At 36.0% G+C, this 15,175-nt stretch overlaps 1 non-coding gene across 1 annotated transcript; it reads left to right on the forward strand.

Annotated features, from left to right (window-relative positions):
* The first annotated feature begins 14,289 nt into the window (after positions 1-14,289).
* On the forward strand, positions 14,290-14,397 carry LOC122274867. The gene has a single exon (XR_006228407.1). It is a non-coding gene; the product is annotated as a small nucleolar RNA R71 (small nucleolar RNA).
* The last annotated feature ends 778 nt before the right edge of the window (positions 14,398-15,175 follow it).

A 15,175-nucleotide genomic window follows, 5' to 3' on the forward strand; every position in this document is an offset into this window, starting at 1 on the left:
GAAACGTGACTGGAATACAAAATGACTGAAGCCCTGACGTAACATAACGTGACTTGAACATAACTTGAAATACATGACCAACTTGAGATAGAAACATTTCGTAACATGGCATAACATATAATAGACAACATATTTAACATGACATACTTGCAACAGTAAATATTACATGACTTGACATACATGTAATAGATGGTATACTTAATATGACGTACTTGTAAGGTACAGTAATACATGATAGAATATATTATGTAACAGATAAAAATTAATGACAGAATAAATTCTGTATAATAGACAATTACGTGATAACTTGGCATGGCATGACATATATGATAACACACATACATACACTGTAGTTCCTTTACTTAGCACATATACACAGTAGATTGCTAGTAAGTTAAAAGCTAACTTACCTCGATCTCCGCGTTTCTTATAAAACTTTAAGCGCGATCACGAGGAACTGTAATTAGTGATTTTAAAAGTTAGCACTAAATCACTAATAAATTGAAATATAGAAACTACTAACTTAAAGAGTAAAATTTTCATTTTACTCTCTGCATGTAAGAAAATGACCGTTTTACCCATAACTTAAGGATTTTACATACTAACTCCAAAAGTCACCAAAATTTACATGCATCATGTAAATTTTATCCTCAATTCAAATATCAATTTAAAAAAATTTAAAACTAATCACAACTATTAAAACACCATAGGGTCATAATTTCCATATGCTATTTCTATTGATTTTTGTTTTCAACTTGTTTTAATCAACATTTTGATCTATAACTTATAAATATGTGATCTTCAAACCAAACCATCACATGGTTTAAAAAGATATCCTAAAACATATATAAGCTTCTAATTCAAGATCACATGGTTAAATATTAACCAAAACATAAATTTAGCCAAGAACATCCACACTTTGGCTTATCTGAATATCTCTTTGCATAAAATTTCATATCTTTCAAACTAATATCAAATATTTTCAAAATAATAATATAACATGTAAATAAGATGCTTAGGATCCTCTAATAAAATTATCAAAGTCATTGGAATAGGTTTAGACCACCAAAGAGTTAAACTTTCTCAAAACAGAAACTGTTTTTCCTCTTCCAGTTTCTAAGTTTCTAAATCTAAGAAAATATTTCATCAAAACCTTTAATCATGCAAAAATACTCAACCAATAGTCATATATACATGTTAAAAATACTCCATAAAAAATTTTGGACCAATATCTATCCATTAGCTTGGTCAAAAATTTCAAACTATAACATATTCTCCAGTTTATCTTCCAGAATGACCTTTCTATAGTTTACATAATATTTGACTAAACAAATGATCTTCAAATGGGACAAATAAGATATCCACGTAAACTAAACTCAAAAAGGAACAACTTATATGAAGGAGACTTTATGATAAATTACTTACAAAAGTTTCAACATGGGCATGCAAAAGAACTCCTAAAAGCTGTCTGAGAGAGTGTGTTTGATATTCTTTTAATGGAAAGTATAAATGAAAATAATTTCGTGGGGAGAGGTGGCTGGAGATACTTATGGATGAGATATGGAAGAGATGAGGCTGGAGTGAGAGTTAAGTGTAGGACTCTCTTACCTGAAGTGAGAGTTAAGTGTAGGACTCTCTTACTTGGAGTGAGAGTGAAGTGTAGGACTCTCTTACCTAATAATATCTACAAAAATCAATTCAAGATATTTTTACCCAATAATATCCATGAAATTAGCTTAAAATATTTTTATCTAATAATATCTACAAAAGTAGGTTAAGATATTTTTATCCAATAATATCTACAGTTTTGAACAGACGTTTTGTCTGAAAATATGAAAAAAATGTTATTGCGCCATAAGACCTTAAATAATCCTCCGAGTCTAATGGCACAAACCATAATACATTTTGACACTTCTAACTATCTCCAATAATCAAAAACACACTTCTGATACCATAGTAAATAATAACACTAACTATGTAGTTAGACAAAAACCTATACGATTAATGGATTCGTAAAAACTTATGGGGTCCTCACGAAGTTCTTAAAGTTAATAGAAATTTCACAATTGAATTTCTATCGGGCTGTTACATCTTCATCTTCAAGGGAGAGAAACATAGAGATTCTCAGCGAAATGGAATTCATCTTCAAGGGAGAGAAACATAGAGTGGGAGGGAAATGGAAGGAGGGAGAGTCGATGTGTTTTTATTTTTCCACATCAAACGTGTTTGCCCCGCGCTTGCCCCAAGCGACTGCCTATAGCTTTTTTCTTCCCCTATATATGGAGGGAGGAGGTTGCAGCTTCCTAGACCTTTGAATCCATGGCTCTACACGAGCATATCTAGGGGCGTAAATCGGTCCGGTTCGGGGGGGGGGGTGATTTTGGTCCATCATTTTCGCTAATCGCTAAATCGAACATTCATAAGGACCGGACTGATAGCTATCAGTCCGGTTCGGTTCGGTCTGGTCTAATTTCTTTTTTTCTAAATAAATTAATAAAAAATTTATTTAAATTACTAAATTAAAATTAAGTGAATTATTAATGAAGATTATGTAATTAACTCATTAAAAAATATTTTATATAGTCAATAATAATAAATTAGAAGAAAATTACATCATTAAATTATATAATTACTATATAAAAATAATATATTAAATTATTAAAATTATTTTTAAAAAATATATTGGAGTTCAGTCTGGTTTGATCCAAAATTTATAGAATTCGAGACTAGACCGAATGGTTTTAGTTCACAATTTTTGGGACTGAGACCAACCAGTCTAGAGTTGGATCTAGTCCGAATGAGTTGATTTGGTCTGTTTTTTCGATCTAGATTGACTGGCTTACACCTTTAAGCATGTCTCTCGGGTGGCCACTAGCATTAAATGTCGTAACCCCTTTGGACATGCGGTGGCTACTCTAGGTCATATCTGACTACCAACAATATCATATGGATGTCTCCATTTCGACTAGGTTGATTATCATGTACCGTAACTTGTGTGATATGGTTAGCCAAATGGATGTGTTCTAGGTCTTTAGCTTGGTGGTTTAGTCTTGGTTGGGGGAAGGGACCTCTTGGCACAATAGATGGGCCTAGGGGGTTTTTATTGGCACCTTGGTTCTTTGCCGCTTGTCGAGTATATTTACCACTAACAGTCACCCTGTAAATTCTTGTCACATGTGTCTTGGCCGAAATTTTATCCCTCATTATCTGTTTAGAAATTATTATTCTCCTTCTCGGGCACGTGACCTTCTTTCATGACATAGGCAACTGGCGCATCCTTTCTTTGATGGCTTGCTTCACCTCCCCACGATTAATTGCATCTTACTCAAGGGATCTGCCCACACATTCATCATGTCAGCTTGAAGGGCGTGATTTGCTCGATGTGGTTTCTCAATTCTCGAAACATGGCGTTTCCCTTTTGGCCCCAATTGTTGCAACCCTTTGCTATTTATTCTTCCCATAAACATCGTCCATTCCCCTTTCTTTATTTTCTTCGCTTTGTTCCTCCAACCTATATGTTTCTCTCTTCCTTATCATTCTTCTACACCCTTTGTTCCGACCTAGACCTTTGTGTTCTTGCATTAGCAGTTTCATCCATCCGACCTAATGGCATCTAAGAACCCTTCCTGATCTTCTCAAGCACATCAGTCCTCTATCAAGCCGATCAGTGGTGTCTCCTTGCAGCCTGAAGTCTTTTAGGGTAGCAGTCGGACTGCCACTAACACTAGGCTAGAGTTGGACTTCGTAAGGGATTGTTATGGGATCCTTGAGTCCATTAAGTTGATTTTTCCTTGTCCGACCAACTGCTTTATTAACTCTAAGGGAGTCACCAAGCACGTAAAACTATAAGTGGGTATTTTCCATATGGGGTTGCGGTTATCGCTTTGCCGCCCAATTTGCAACGTCTTGGATTTTTTGAAGGTGGCTCCGACCCAATTGCTTCCTAACAATTGAAGGATCATGTTGTCCTATGACATAATATGAAGGCAAGTCCTATAGACTACGAATGAGGATAATCTCGGCCTTATTGCCTGTGAGTTCTTCATATACATGATGTTAGGCGCTACACAACAGGAAAGCTTCTACTTTTGGATAGGCTTTAGGGTTGCTTACTTGGAGCCATGCTATTCACACATGAAGAACTGTGATCAAAGGTTCTCCTTTATTTCTAGGACTGGATGGAATTTTTCCATTGGTGAGATCAACCATCATGAGTTCCTGGTAAGGGCTTCTTGGAGCAACGTTCCCAACAGTCACAACTTCAAGGTCACCCTTATTGGGAAGAAGCAAGAGCACATAAATCTTATTTACTTGTGGGTTAGGGACAATCTAACCTATATAGACTCTGGCACAATTGTTACCAGAGAAAATATAGACCTATTCCTAGTGTTGTCGAATCAATTGCAAATCACCAAACATCTGGCATTAGGTTGGGAGGGCCCCCGAGCCATCCGAGGGCAACACTACTTGCCCCCTTTTCATTGGTCCTAAAGGGAAATATGCAATCCATTAAGTGTGTTAGCGCTTGTGGTACCATTGGGGCTCGAGGTAGAGCTTGAAGAAGCCATACGACAAGCATACACCCCAGACCTGGGGCTAGTTCCTTGTGCATCAAACCACCCATTGCGCCTCCACCTCATGACCAAATGGGAGCCCAATTGTCCTTGTTAGCACATCTTGGGGGAGAGGATATGGACTTGTTACTTAACATCTTCTTTTTTATGTTGCTTCATAAGTCTTCCTTGGCCCTCCTTTCAAAAGTGTCCAATGAATCTATGGAAGTACAGGAGGTTTGTGAGACAAAATATGCTTTTGTTGCCCTTAATGTCTTGTCTGCGAGTATTAAGCCCTTGAAAAAATCCTTACCATCTACTTGAGTCACTGCCTTTAGCGGCTAAACCTCAGATGTTTTGGGCAAAGGGGCTTCTATTCCACCTTTGTCCATTCATGCACATTCATTGGGGATTCCCCCTATAGTTGAGGCACGTTCATTCCCTCTCTTGGAGGGTTTTCTATCCCTAACTTTATCAAGAAAGGGTCACAGGGTGTGATGGTTGTGTGGGGGACTAGTTTGTGGCCTATCTACTAATCTTTGATGCACAAGAGGGGCTGCCTCTTCTACCAAGCCCTCCGTTGGAATGAGTTGTACCTAATGGAGCCGCACAACCTTCTACATCCATTCTAAAAGGGGACAATTCTTCCGATACCCTCCCTGAATAGATTGCCATGAGCTCGAGCATTTCCTTTCCTTGGTACATACTTATTCCCCTCGTTTGTAATGTTTCTTTCTTTAAGCTACTGGCTGGCCGATCGTCCCCTTTTGTAAGGGATACAATTGTTGGCAAGTTGGGTTGCCTATTGTCATTCTAGTTTGGAGGATCATGTTTGCTCCTTGCATTCCTCTCACCATACCATTTCGGTGGCAATGGAGAAGAAAGACAAGTGGGAGGAGGCATACTCCCAGCTAGGTTGTCATCTGTGCACTCGAGAAGCCAATATTGTTAACTTGCGAGCAAGGCTTCCCGCTGCCTCCTCTAGAATGAGCTTGACACAACTCACAGGTAGTGGGAGAGGGCAGAGGCTAATAACAGGACTATTAGGGACCAGTTTGGTGCACACGATAGGCCAACTTGGCCAAGCGACCGAAACTGTTAGCAAAAACCATGCCAAATCCCAACAATGTGACACTGAGTTAGAGCCTGAACTTAGGTCCTTCCAAGAAAAGGTTGTCTGCCATTCTCCTCAGTTTGAATCAACTACCTCTAGATTCCCCAATTTTCAGCCCAACTACCTAGATCTAAATTTGTTTTGTGCATTTGTTTATTTTTGTAATAAAATTCTAAAAACACTATATTTTTACAATTCCTTTTTTCCTCCTCATTTTCCTTTATTGGTCGTGGGAATTACTATCCCTTTCATTGCTTCCTTTGTATTCAATGTATTCTACATTGACGGTCGAGTGCTCAGGCGAGTGTCAACCACAACCACTCAGTCAGAATCAATGGAGAGATGCTTGACCTCTGCTTGGCATTGGGGCTACTTCAGGCAAGTGTCAACAATAAGTAATCAATCAACTTCAGACAAGTGAGTGCCAACCATGATAATTCAGTTGAAATCAATGAGAGACGTGCTCGACTATTGGTTGGCATTGGGGATACTTTAGGTGAGTGTCAGCGACGAGCACTCGACCGCTGCTTGGCACTAGCGTCATGGGTAATTCTTAGCAATGAGCAGTCTACTTGCTTCGAGCGAGTGTCAGCAATGAGCACTCAGTTGCTCCTAGGCGCTAGCGCTACTTCAGCCAGGGTTAGCAACGAGCACTCAGCTGGCTTCAGGTGAGTGTCAGTAATGAGCACTAGGTGGAATTAGCAGGAAAGGCGCTATCGTCTGTGCTCAAAGCTACATGTATTTCATAATCACCAAAAAAGGGTGTCTTAAGTTTACAAAACTAGGATTTTAATATCTGACTTGGTCATGGGTTGATGCTTAAACAAAATACTTCATTAAATGCTTTGCGTTCCATGGGCATTGCAGCGTTATTTCATTTTCATTTCGTTCATATTCTCTAGTTAGCGATCACTAGGTAGGGTACTTCCCAGTCTTGCATGCCTTGTTCTCGTCCTATTGTTTAGAAATTGATTACACCCAAAAAATAATATGGTTGTTATAATATAGATTGGGGTGTTGATTCCATAGGGAGATGATAGAAATACTAAAAGTTTAAGAAAACAAAAATCAAAGTAACAATGTAAGACGAATCCTTTCTGAAAAGAAACAAAAACTGAAGAGCCAAAACATAATAATGAAAAGTTTGACCAGAATTAATAGTAGCGAGCACTGGGAATCCCTTACTTGAACTTGATAATTCTATCCATGTCAGATTCATTGGATACTCAATTAGAGATCGTAGCACTAAACTCTCTAATCAAAAAATATATCTTTATAACCAATTTGTTTAAATGTAATTCTTGAAAACAACTCTTCTTCTGAAAGTACGGATTGCTATCCTATTAGACTTATATTCAAAGACAACAATATACTCAAAAGCAACACCGCGACAAAGAATCACACCAATAAGACTAAAAACTAGATCTGAACATAAACACCTCAATAATCCCATAGAGAAAGCATGATTGAATATATGAAAAGTATTGGTTGTAAAATTATTCAAATACAAGAAAGACTAATAAGAGATGATAAACAAAAATTATATTAGCAAGAAAGTTTATTACATGAATCTAATAGAATCGAAATCATCATCATTTAAGCAAGTTTATTCCTAGCTTTACCATGGAATTAGCTCCCCATTCGAAAGAAGAAGAATTTTGTTTCTGTAATATGAGTTTTTCCAAACCATAGCATCCTCTCTACCAAAACAAGAAGGCATTTTCCTTTTCTGCCCCTTGGCTCTCTATTTTCCTCACTTTTTCACAAAGCTATTCCCAACCAGGAAAAAAAATCGCGTGCAAACTCGGGTAGGTAATACTCTAGATTTCCACATGCAAATGACGGGTCCTTTTTCACTTAGTAAACTGCCGAATTAGAAAATGGCTATTTCTGAAACAAATGTAAGCCACTGAGTTGGCTTTCCAACACATCTTGAATCGTCTCAATCAGATATTAGCAGAGATATGACCATAATAATAACAGATACTCAGAGAGACTGTGGATTTTGAATATTTTTCATTAATTTCTCTTTCCTTCCTTGTTTATGACTCGAATTTCTCTTCTTCCTTATTATCCAAACTTTGGTTTAATCATTTTTAAATTCATTCCTTCAATAAAATCATAAACACTAAATCAAAACTTGGGAACTATGAAATTAAAGTGTAAATTGAAAAAACATAATCAAAATGCCTAAATAACACATATAATCTAGCAATTAAACTCATAAAAACAATGTTCAGATTACAATTTCGTGCACTCATCACACCCCCCATGAGCTTATTACTAGTCTCTAGCAATTCAAGCATCAAGGCAGCGGAAAGAAAAATATCCCCAACCTGAAATGAAAACTTCCACATAAAAAATGTAGTAATGTCTAAGACATATCAAGCAACATATTCATAAGTGATCTGTAGTGCTACTAAAGTTTGTCGATCGAAACAAATTTCAAAATTTGAGTGTGTGCGCTAAGCCATAGCCATCTTAAACAAAAGCATTAACTCCACCTCTTTTATATTCGTCAACAGAATAAGACTACTCACTCAAGTGTATAGGAGGTATAAGTGTAGATAGGCAAAATGACAAATAGTCATAGATCTCCACAAATGAAATGTTAATTATTGAGAATTCAACAACTCTTACCACAAATCCACTTAGGATAAAAAAAAGGTCAATAATCAAAGGTTGTATAGGCTAAGGTCAGGTTAAAGAAAATAAAGGAAAATAAAAGAATTCACAAGAACTTATAAATACATGTCAGAGGTTTTCATATGATAATACATTAAGCACAACTCCCTCAACTTATTTTACATGCCAGAGGTCTTCACACAACAATACATTAAGCACAACTCCCTCAACTTATTGTACATGCCAGAGGTCTTCACATAACTCCCTCAACGTGTTGTACCTTTTTTTTTAGAGAAAATTTCTCACTTTCTTTTTTTCAATCATGGAATCCATTTTAATGAACCTACCAACACCAATAAGAAACCACCACAGTACATCCATTTTCTTGGCTTCCTTTTGTTTTTCAGATCAACATTTAACATCCTTGCACATACTAAAGGTAAAAAGTATCAAAAAATAATAATTTAGGCTCAACTCTAATGTTGAGGGGATGAGAGAAACATGAGTTTACAAAAGAAAGGCTAATTTTTCATTTTTACTTGGGCTCAAAATGGTTTATAAAATATGGGATAACTTGAAAAGCTCAAACGTTCATCCTAAATTGACATTCATCATCTCCTAAGTGTAATTAACCAACATGCCACAAACCATGTAATAACATTCTCAATAATTAAACAAGTCAAAAGGGAGAACATGCTATAAGTTAATGAACTTCACTCAAAAAATATCCCTCATAGTCACTCATGTGGAAGTTGCAACTAATGTTTAAGGGTGTCTGCTAATTGTATGTGTTTAACATCTATCTTACCGAGAAGGCTTAGTTTGTGCTCAAAGGGAATTATGATAGTATCTCAATAGAGAACTAAGGTAGAAGAATAGACTCAAATGATATACATTGAAATCTAATCCAAATGTCAAAGCTTTAGTCATGCGAAAATTATGCACTTGGGTATGTTCCACCTCCTAACCAAAAGCTGACATTGTCCTCAATGGAAAAAACAGGAAGCACAATGGCATAGAGATGAAGTAAGAAAGGTATCACCTGGAAAGTGTAGGGCAATTTTGACACAACTCAAGGAGCTCAGTGCTACAAAAACGAAAACAAAAAAAGAACAAAGAAAAAAATAAAAATAAAAAGAACAAAAATGAAAATAAAGAAAAAAATAAAGAAGCTAACTTACTACAAAGGTGCATGCAATGGTACTAAGTCTCATAAACAGGGTCTGCAAGAAGAGTGTTCTCCTCTGCAAGATTCACACACTCCACAAGTGGCTTCAAACACTATCCATGGACCTTAAATACATGCCCTTCCTTTGGATCTTCAACCTATACAACTCCATTCTCAAAAACATGTTTCACGATAAAAGGACCAGTCCACCGAGACTGTAGCTTACCTAGATGGAGATCAATGCAGCCTAGAATCATATAAGTTGACCCACTGGTGAGACTCAAACTGTTTTCTCACAATACGTCTATCATGGAAAGCTTTCATCTTCTCCTTATAGATTCTAGAGTTGTCATAGGCATTGTTCCTTAGCTCTTCCAACTCGATCAACTGAAGTTTTCTTTGCTTACTTACAGCACTTAAATCAAAGTTAAGGGCCTTGATAGCCCATCAAAGTTAAGGGCCTTGATGGCCCAATAAACCTTATGTTCTAGTTCTACAGATAAATGACAAGGTTTGCTAAAAGCAAGTCAATAAGGGGACATTCCAATTGGAGATTTAAAAGCTATACGGTATGCCCAAAGTGCATCTGATAGGCATAAAGACCAATCCTTGCAATCGAGATTAACTTTTTTTTCAAAATCTACTTATTTTCCTATTTGCATGCTCTGCTTGTCAATTGGTCTATAGGTGGCATGCTGTAAAAACCTTCTACAGTGTGGTATGTTGTACCACACCGTACCTATACATCAAAGTGGGTGCCTTAATCACTAATGATCACCCATGGTGTACCAAACCGAGATAAAATATTTTCATTCAAAAATTTCACTGCAATAGCATGATAATTGCTCTAGCACGGTACAGCTTCAACCCACTTAGACACATAGTCAACAACCAGAAGAATATAAAGGTAGCCAAAAGCAGGTGGGAATGGTTTCATAAAATCTATACCCCAGTAATCAAATACTTCAATAGTAAAAATTGGGTTTAGATGAATCATATTACAACAAGATGAGGCACCTAGCTTTTGGCATCTCTCACATGAATGACAAAAATTGTTAGTGTCCCTAAACTAAGTAGGCCAATAAAATCCACATTACAAAATTTTTGCAGTAACCTTTTTGATAGAAAATGGCCTTCACATGCATGTGAATGATAGAAGTTAAGAATACTTACAATCTCATCATCAGGAATAAAATGTCTCATAATTTGGTAGGGACAATATTTAAATATGTAAGGATTATCCCAATAAAAATTACATACCTCAACCAAAAACTTACGTTTGTCCTATAAGCTCTAAATAGAAGGAATCTCTCCAACAATCAAATAGTTCACAATATGGGCAAATCATTGTAAGTAAGTGATAGCAAATAACTGTTCATCTAGAAAATCATCCTGAATAGGTGGAATAGTACTGGTATCTTCGAACATCAACCTAGAAAAGTAGTCAGCCACCATATTCTCAACACCCTTCTTGTCCTTAATTGTAAGATTGAATTCCTGCAAATTCAAAATCCACCTGATTAGGCACGCCTTAGCATCCTTCTTGGAGAGAATGTAGTTAAGAGTGGCACGATCTATAAATACAGTGATAAGTGATCCAATCAAATAAGAATGGAATTTATCTAATGCAAATACTATAGCTAGCAACTCTTTCTCAATGGTAGAGTAATTCATTTGAGCGGTGTTCAGAGTTCTACTCGCATAGTAAATAACATAAGGTTTTCCCTCCTTCTGCAATCCAATTACTGCTCCCAGTGCATAACACTTGTGTCACACATGATTTCAAAAGGAAGACTCCAATCAAGTGATTGCACAACAGGTGTGGATATTAATATGTCAATTAGCATTTTAAATACATCTTGACAAGCATATGTCCACTCAAACGGGGCATCCTAAACAAGAAGGCTACACAAAGGTCATGAGATCATAGAAAAATATATTATAAATCTTCTATTAAAACCAACATGACCAAGAAAGGATCTTACCTCTTTAACAGTTTTTTGGAGTTGGCAGCTTTGAGATTAATTTAATCTTGGATTGGTCAATCTCAATACCCTTAAGAGAAACAACATGACCTAATACATTACCTGGGGGTAACATGGAATGGCACTTTTTCCAATTGAGCACAAGGTGTTTCTCTTTATAGTGAACCAAGAGTCTCTTTAAATTTATCAAACAAGTGTCAATGGAGTCACTAAAAATAGTCAAATCATCCATAAAAAATTTCATACCATTTTCAACCATGGCACTAAATATACTTATCATGCAGCATAGGAGAGTAACATGTGCATTACATAATCCAAATGACATTCTATGGAAGGCATACGTACCAATAGGGCAAGTGAATGTGCTTTTATCCTAATCTCCTAATGAAATTTCAAGTTGATGGTAACCATTCAAAAAATAGTAAAAAGGGTGACCAACAACTCACTCAAGGATTTGATCAATAAAAGGAAGGGGGAAATGGTCTTTTTGGGTGGTAGAATTCAGTTTTCTGTAATCAATACACATCCGCCACCTAGTCACAACTTTGTAGGTACTAGCTCTCTCATTTTATTCCTCACCACAATAACTCCTGACTTATTGAGGACAACCTATATAGGATTAACTCATTTACTGTCAACAATACGGTATATAATCCCTGCATCTAACAATTTTAACACTTCATTTTTTACCACCTATTTCATGGTAGGATTACTTCTGCGTTGTGGGTCTCTATGAGGGTTAGCTCATTTTTCTAAATTAATTTTATGAGAATAGACTAAGGGACTAACACATTTGATATCAGCAATACTCCAACCTATAGCTGACTTATGCTCATTTAAAGTGCAAAGCAATTGCTCATCTTGAGAGTCAAATAATTCAAATGAGATAATAATAGGAAAAGTATCATCTGGACCAAGGAAAACATATTTTAAACCTTTAGGCAAAAGTTTCAATTCGACTTTTGGTGCCTTTGAACTTGAAAAAAATCTGTTTTTAACTTTTCATGGGCAACTCCTTAATTTTTGGTTGCCAATCTTGTGTGCCATGATCTTGAGTTTCATGAAAAATAGTATAAATATCAACAACATCAGATGAATCACTTACGATATCTAACTTAGAGTTAATAAGAAAATATTCAAGTAGGTCAGAATCATGAGCTGTGTGAACTTCCTTGTCTATGAGTACATTGGCAATGTAAGTTTGGTGACATTCATCATCTTCTATTAGTTGTTTTCCAACATGAAGAATATTCACCTCAAGAGTCGTATTCCCAAAAGAGAGTTTCATTAGACCGTTCATGTGATTAATAAGAGTGTTAGCAGTAGTAAGGAAAGATCTACCTAAAATAAGGGAATTTTGGAACTAGAATTAACAATAGATATGGTGTCCAACAATTAAGAAATTAGCAAGATAATAAAATTTATTAATTTAAATCAAAACATCCTGCACCACATCCCATGGCACTTTGACTGAACAGTCAGCTAGTTGCAATACCATAGGAGTGAGTTTAATTTCTATCAACCCTAACTGCAAATAAATTGAATAAAGCATCAAATTTATACTAGCTCCTAAATCTAGCAAGGTTTGCCCAAACTCATGAGTCCCAATATCGCATGCAATGGTTAGACAACCAGGATCCTTGTACTTAGGAGAAATTCGCTGTACAATTAGAGCACTAACATGCTTTGTTAAAAACACTTTCTTCTTAATATGATGCTTCCTCTTAACTTTACACAAATCTTTAAGAACTTTTACATAAATACGAACTTGTTTAATAACATGCAAAAGAAGAAGATTGATCTTTACATGCCTGAGGTTCTCCAATATTTCATTGCTATAATCTAAAGTTCGCATACCAAATTTTAAATTTTGAGGAAATGATATCTTAACTGGACTCTTAATTACCTCGGCTTCCTTGGGCAACTCGGCACTATCATTGTTTTGTTCCTCTTCAACATTCTCTGGCTAATCAATTGTTGAGATGTATAAGGACTTACCACTTCATGTCATAATAGCATTGACTTCTTTCAAATTTTCTTGTACCATATGTTGGCCTTGGGGCATGGTTGAGCTTGAGAATGGATCTTGCCAAGCTCATTCACACTCAAAGAAGTCATCAACTTGGATACATGACTCTTTAACTCTTTATTTTCCTGAACAACCTACTAATCAAAAATTTAAAATTTTGATTAGTTTTACCATGTGCCTTAATAAAAGCATGCAAAGTATATTCTATGGGGTTCCTAGAAGAAGGAGATGCATGATATGGTGTAGAATAATTTCTTGATGCTTGTGATTGTGCAAGGTTTTGAGTGTCAGACTTCCAACTGAAGTTTAGGTAATTTCTCTAATTAGAATTATATGTATCTGAGTAGGATGAAAAGGGCTTTTTATACATGCCAAGAGAATTGCAATATTCCTCACACACTCCTCTAAACTCAGTAAGTGTTGGGCAATCTTCTGCAAGATGATCTACTCCATGAAAAATAAAACAAAATTTAGAGACATCAGCTTGGGAAATAATACGAGCTGCCATAGTTTCCTTCATCTTCAATGCCTCTAACTCTCTAGTTAGACCCTCCATCATTGCCCTCAAGTTATCTTATTCTCTAAGATGATAGATGCCTATGCTAGAGTGAGTTTGATTGGAGCGTGCTCAATTGGTGCTGTCAAAAGTGTTTAGTCCTCTCCAAGTGTAAGCTTTTTTTACAAGTTCATTTAAATACTCTATTGCCTATCTGGATCCTTCTTCAAAAATTTACTATTACACATCATTTCAACAAATCGGCACTCTCTAGGAGTAAGATCTTGATAAAAATAACTAACTAGATGCCAGCTTTGATAACCATGATACGGACACAAGCTAAGTAACTTTTTAAAACGTTCTCATGCTTGATTCAAAATCTCACTATACTTTTGTGTAAAAGTTGATATTTGCCTTTTCAAAGCATTAGTCTTATAATGAGGAAATTATTTATTGAAAATAATTTGGATCATCTCAGCCCCTGACCCAAATGACTGTAGTCTCAATGAATACATCCAACTCTTCACCTTTTCCTTTAGTGAAATGTAACAACAACCTCTTCAAACTTTCTAATATGCACATATCGATTTTCACTCTCCAAACCATGAAAAGTAAGGAAAAGTTATATCATACATGGTTTGAAATCCATTGGAGGACTATTAGGTGGAAATATAATACATGATGGTATTGTTGTACGTGTAGGATGAAGGTACTCATGTAGAGTCCTAGGTTGATTTTCATGCACACTCATGTTAGATGAAGAAAATGATGACATAGAATGTGTATCAAAATTAGATGACATGTCGAACAGATTATCAAAGATAGTATTAGTGTCTATTTCAAGTCCCCTTGCAAATCTACCTAACTCATCATCTATGCATGCAAACATGAAAAGAGAAAGAAAAACTAAATATAAAAATAAAAGAAAGCAAAAGAAAGGAACAAGTTTACCCCCTTTGGTGTGTAAAATTCAGTAAACCTATTCTTTGAATTCGCTTCTAAAATCGTCTCCCCGGCAATGGTGCCAAAATTTATTACACCTAAAGAATAACGTGGTTGTTACAATATAGATTGGGGTGTTGATTCCACAGGAAGATGGTAAAAGCATTAAAATTTTTAGAGAACAAAAATCAAAGTAGCAATGCAAGATGAATCCTTTCTAAAAAGAAATAAACTAAAGAGCCAAAACGTAATAATGAAAATGT

The sequence above is a fragment of the Carya illinoinensis genome, chromosome 8 (assembly GCF_018687715.1).
Source record: "Carya illinoinensis cultivar Pawnee chromosome 8, C.illinoinensisPawnee_v1, whole genome shotgun sequence".
Lineage (NCBI taxonomy): Eukaryota > Viridiplantae > Streptophyta > Magnoliopsida > Fagales > Juglandaceae > Carya > Carya illinoinensis.